The sequence below is a fragment of the Procambarus clarkii genome, chromosome 7 (assembly GCF_040958095.1).
Source record: "Procambarus clarkii isolate CNS0578487 chromosome 7, FALCON_Pclarkii_2.0, whole genome shotgun sequence".
Taxonomy (NCBI): Eukaryota; Metazoa; Arthropoda; class Malacostraca; order Decapoda; family Cambaridae; genus Procambarus; species Procambarus clarkii.
In genome coordinates, this window is record NC_091156.1 from 36,960,771 (window position 1) to 36,966,770 (window position 6,000).

General features: G+C 46.6%; 1 protein-coding gene across 1 annotated transcript in view; it reads right to left on the reverse strand.

Moving 5' to 3' along the window:
• The window catches only part of LOC123761431 (synaptogenesis protein syg-2), a 125,133-nt gene that overhangs the window by 26,134 nt on the left and 92,999 nt on the right, over positions 1–6,000 (reverse strand). The gene's annotated exons all lie outside the window — the stretch shown is intronic.

A 6,000-nucleotide genomic window follows, 5' to 3' on the forward strand; every position in this document is an offset into this window, starting at 1 on the left:
GAGTGAAAGAACTAATGAAACCTTTACAAAGTAATTCCTTTGTTACTTTGTAACTCCTTTACAAAGTCTGTGTGGATGTTATATGTTCTGCGCCCAGATCATAGATTTCAGAATTGTTTTTTTTTTTAATATTAATGATATTTAGATACTGACTTTCAAGATATATATTTAAATGACAGATTTGCATTCAGGATAGAACCTTTTGGGAAAGTGATGCTGATATAATGTAAGGTTTTTTTTTACAGTAATAGGGAAGGTGTTCATACCTTTGAATGTATGCCTTATTTGATAATTGATAATTGACAATTGATAAGATCATAAGTGAGGGTGGAGATGGAGAGAGTGTGTGTGCAGGGAGGGTGGAGATGGAGTGTGTGTGTGTGTGTGTGTGTGTGTGTGTGTGTGTGTGTGTGTGTGTGTGTGTGTGTGTGTGTGTGTGTGTGTGTGTGTGTGTGCTAGTAGGAGCCAAGGAAGATGTGTTGGGGATACAGGGAGAGTATGTGGGGGAGATCGGAAGTGTGTAATGGTAAAATATGAGGAAAACACGTGGAAGATGATAGAGATGGCGTGAAGAAGTTCACACTGATGAAGATAGTGTGTCAAAAGATGCTGACAGGGAAGGGTGTATAACTATGGGATTATGGGGAAGGGTGTATGGGAGTATCTGGGCACTCATACACCCTCGGAACCCCCTCCCCCCCTCCCCAAGTAACTAATAAATACTATCATTAAAAATAATGAGTGAAAATGCAAAATTGAAAGTATTAATAATAATTCTAGTAAGACATTGCAAATATTAATACTATTAAAATAATGAGATCCGTAGCCAAGTCTTGGCCAGTATATTATAAGGAGTTAGGCTAAGTTATGTGTGGCTCTGGTAAGTTTCTCTTAATTAACGGCCAGGCAGGGATTTGGTAAACTAGCGCTAACTTGCCAACATAAGTTAGGTTGATTAAGTTCGCTAAGATACACGGGTTTTCTTGCCTTATGTTACCTGAAAAAAAATATTCTCAAGGCAAAGTAAAGAATCGAAGGCCTTGAGATTACAAAAATATGTTGTATTCTTTTTTTGGGGGGAAACATAGAACCATTTATGTATCTCCGTTTGTGTCGAAGGATACATAAATACAGATTACATTAAATTCTGTTATATTACCCTTCAACTACCGTTAAATAATTCAGGAATACACATAAGCCTACTTTAATTAGTATCAAGCTCAATTTTTACTTCTAAAGAAATTAATTAAAATTTTTTAACAGGTGCCTCGAGGATTCAAATGTCCTCGCGAAGCCTCTCGACGTCCTTAAAAAAATCCCAACGTGAGTTTCTCACCATATATTCAACCACGATTGTTGCAGATACGAAAATAAAAGCTTTGATGCCTTTTCTTTGGTCTGGGTGTAGGTGTTTGTGGTGTGTGTGTGTGTACTTACCTAATTGTACTTACCTAATTGTGCTTGCGGGGGTTGAGCTCTGGCTCTTTGGTCCCGCCTCTCAACCGTCAATCAACTGGTGTACAGATTCCTGAGCCTATTGGGCTCTATCATATCTACATTTGAAACTGTGACGTGTGTGTGTGTGTGTGTGTGTGTGTGTGTGTGTGTGTGTGTGTGTGTGTGTGTGTGTGTGTGTGTGTGTCCATCTGTCCTGGCGCGTCTCCAAGTGGACAAAGAAATCTCAGAATCTTTTGAAGAGGTATCCGCTTCGTCTGATCACAGGGTGGCATACCCAAGAGAATATGTTTGTTTGCGGGTGTGTGTGTGTGAATGAGAGAAAGAGAGAGAGAGAGAGAGAGAGAGAGAGAGAGAGAGAGAGAGAGAGAGAGAGAGAGAGAGAGAGAGAGAGAGAGAGAGAGAGAGAGAGAGAGAGAGAGAGAGAGAGACCCCACACATTCTGAGAAAACATTCCTAACAATGTTAAAACAGTGAGGAAAGAAGAATCGACAGCTGTCTCCTCGCTTGGCTTCCACCTCTAGGAGATAAAATCACGACCATCTGAACTTACAAAGAATGGTTTATGGGATGTTGATCACAATCATTCCTCCCAGGAGAGACCATTTGTAAAACTGTGTGGAAAAGATTTTCTACTTTTTATTAAGAAGCAAGAAAATAGAGGATTAAGTCTTAAGAAACATCACCAATGCATGTCCCAAGAGATTACCAAAGGTGCTGCATGTGTTAAAAGATCAACACAGGTGCAGTATAACTAAAAATATTACCGCAAGTGCAGCATATCTGAAAAGATAGCCACATGTGCAGTATGTCTAAAAGGATTATCACAAACATATGCCTTAAAAGAAGTATTACATACACAAGACAGATAAATATGATGTATATTTAAAGAGCTTACCTACTGATGTGAATCTGTGTAACTTTTAGAGGGAGCCCAAGGCGATATATTTCAACTTCAATTATGAGAAGGAAGCACTGGGCAGGTATGAATATATAACAAGGAGCTGTCATATGTAGAAACCGTACTGTCATTTGAAGACAATGTACTCTTAAATGAGGACAAGTAGCTGTCATATGAAGACAAGTTGTAGTCATACGAGGACAAGTACCTGTCATATCAAAGCAATGGGCTGTCATATAAGGACAAATAAATGGGCTATGAAGACAAGGAACTGTCAAATGAGGACAAGAAACTGTAACACGAGAACAAGGAGCAGTCATATGAGGACAAGGAGCAGTCACACGAGGACAAGGAGCAGTCACACGAGGACAAGGAGCAGTCATATGAGGACAAGGAGAAGTCATATGAGGACAAGGAGCAGTCATATGAGGACAAGGAGCAGTCATATGGGGACAAGGAGCAGTCATATGAGGACAAGGAGAAATCATATGAGGACAAGGAGAAGTCATATGAGGACAAGGAGAAATCATATGAGGACAAGGAGAAGTCATATGAGGACAAGGAGCAGCCATATGAGGACAAGGAGCAGTCATATGAGGACAAGGAGAAGTCATATGAGGACAAGGAGCAGTCATATGAGGACAAGGAGAAGTCATATGAGGACAAGGAGAAGTCATATGAGGACAAGGAGCAGTCATATGAGGACACGTAGCAGTCATATGAGGACAAGGAGCAGTCATATGAGGACAAGGAGCAGTCATATGAGGACAAGGAGAAGTCATATGAGGACAAGGAGCAGTCATATGAGGACAAGGAGAAGTCATATGAGGACAAGGAGCAGTCATATGAGGACAAGGAGCAGTCATATGAGGACAAGGAGCAGTCATATGAGGACAAGGAGAAATCATATGAGGACAAGGATAAGTCATATGAGGACAAGGAGAAATCATATGAGGACAAGGAGAAGTCATATGAGGACAAGGAGCAGTCATATGAGGACAAGGAACAGTCATATGAGGACAAGGAGAAGTCATATGAGGACAAGGAGCAGTCATATGAGGACAAGGAGAAGTCATATGAGGACAAGGAGCAGTCATATGAGGACACGTAGCAGTCATATGAGGACAAGGAGCAGTCATATGAGGACAAGGAGCAGTCATATGAGGACAAGGAGAAGTCATATGAGGACAAGGAGCAGTCATATGAGGACAAGGAGAAGTCATATGAGGACAAGGAGCAGTCATATGAGGACAAGGAGAAGTCATATGAGGACAAGGAGCAGTCATATGAGGACAAGAAGCAGTCACATGAGGACAAGGAGCAGTCATACGAGGACAAGGAGCAGTCATATGAGGACAAGGAGCAGTCATATGAGGACAAGGAGCAGTCACATGAGGACAAGGAGCAGTCATATGAGGACAAGGAGCAGTCACATGCTATGACTGCTCCTATGGTATGGATAGCAGATCTTAGATACCTGGTAGCTTATCCTCATATGTGGAAGCCTATCCGGATAGGAACTTTCAGCTGTGTCTCTGAAGACAGGCTCACAGATGTGTCTGTACTAAATCTTAAATAAATCCCCAGCCTCCTGCTTAAGAAATTGATCTTCGTGTTTAGGCAACTTCAAAGTACGTCTTGAAAAAGTGATATATATCAATGATTTTAGAGCCCCTAGGTACTGTGAGGTACTAACAATGAGGTACTAATAGTGTGATACAGTGAGGTACAGCAAAAGTACTATAGGTAGGGAACTAAGGATTAAAAGGTGTCGATATCTAGATGAAACACAACATGTGTGGTACCTTAGGACGTGAGCTACAAACACGTTATTACAGAAGAAATCATACTATACAGCAACTACTTGAGTGGGGAGGCACTACAGGTGAGGGGGGAGGCACTACAGGTGAGGGGAGAGGCACTACAGGTGACGGGGGAGGCACTACAGGTGAGGGGAGAGGCACTACAGGTGAGGGGAGAGGCACTACAGGTGAGGGGAGAGGCACTACAGGTGACGGGGGAGGCACTACAGGTGAGGGGGAGGCACTACAGGTGAAGGGGAGGCACTACAGGTGAGGGGAGAGGCACTACAGGTGAGGGGAGAGGCACTACAGGTGACGGGGGAGGCACTACAGGTGAGGGGGAGGCGCTACAGGTGAGGGGGAAGGCATTACAGGTGAGGGGGAAGGCATTACAGGTGAGAGGGGAGGCATTACAGGTGAGGGGGAAGGCATTACAGGTGAAGGGGGAGGCACTACAGGTGAGAGGGGAGGCACTACAGGTGAGGGGGAAGGCATTACAGATGAGGGGAAGGCACTACAGGTGAGGGGGAAGGCATTACAGGTGAGGGGGAAGGCATTACAGGTGAGGTGGGAGGCATTACAGGTGAGGGGGAAGGCATTACAGGTGAGGGGGGAGGCACTACAGGTGAGGGGGGAGGCACTACAGGTGAGGGGGAAGGCATTACAGGTGAGGGGAAGGCATTACAGGTAAGGGGGAAGGCATTACAGGTGAGGGGGGAGGCATTACAGGTGAGGGGAAGGCATTACAGGTGAGGGGGAAGGCATTACAGGTGAGGGGGAGGCATTACAGGTGAGGGGGACGGCATTACAGGTGAGGGGGGAGGCACTACAGGTGAGGGGGGAGGCACTACAGGTGAGGGGGAAGGCATTACTGGTGAGGGGGGAGGAACTACAGGTGAGGGGGGAGGCATTACAGGTGAGGGGGAAGGCATTACAGGTGAGGGGAAGGCATTACAGGTGAGGGGGGAGGTGCTACAGGTGAGGGGGGAGGCATTACAGGTGAGGGGGAAGGCATTACAGGTGAGGGGGAAGGCATTACAGGTGAGGGGGAAGGCATAACAGGTGAGGGGGGAGGCATTACAGGTGAGGGGGAAGGCATTACAGGTGAGGGGGGAGGCATTACAGGTGAGGGGAAGGCATTACAGGTGAGGGGGAGGCATTACAGGTGAGGGCGAAGGCATTACAGGTGAGGGGGGAGGCATTACAGGTGAAGGGGGAGGCACTACAGGTGAGGGGGAAGGCATTACAGGTGAGGGGGAGGCACTATAGGTGAGGGGGGAGGCACTACAGGTGAAGGGAAGGCATTACAGGTGAGGGGGAAGGCATTACAGGTGAGGGGGAAGGTATTACAGGTGAGGGGGAAGGCATTACAGGTGAGGGGAGGCACTACAGGTGAGGGGGGAGGCACTACAGGTGAGGGGGGAGGCATTACAGGTGAGGGGGAAGGCATTACAGGTGAGGGGGAAGGCATTACAGGTGAAGGGGAAGGCATTACAGGTGAGGGGGGAGGCATTACAGGTGAGGGGGATGGCATTACAGGTGAGGGGGAGGCATTACAGGTGAAGGGGAAGGCATTACAGGTGAGGGGGAAGGCATTACAGGTGAGGGGGGAGGCATTACAGGTGAGGGGGAAGGCACTACAGGTGAGGGGGAAGGCATTACAGGTGAGGGGGGAGGTACTACAGGTGAGGGGGGAGGTACTACAGGTGAGGGGGGAGGCATTACAGGTGAGGGGGAAGGCATTACAGGTGAGGGGGAAGGCATTACAGGTGAAGGGGAAGGCATTACAGGTGAGGGGGGAGGCATTACAGGTGAGGGGGATGGCATTACAGGTTAGGGGGA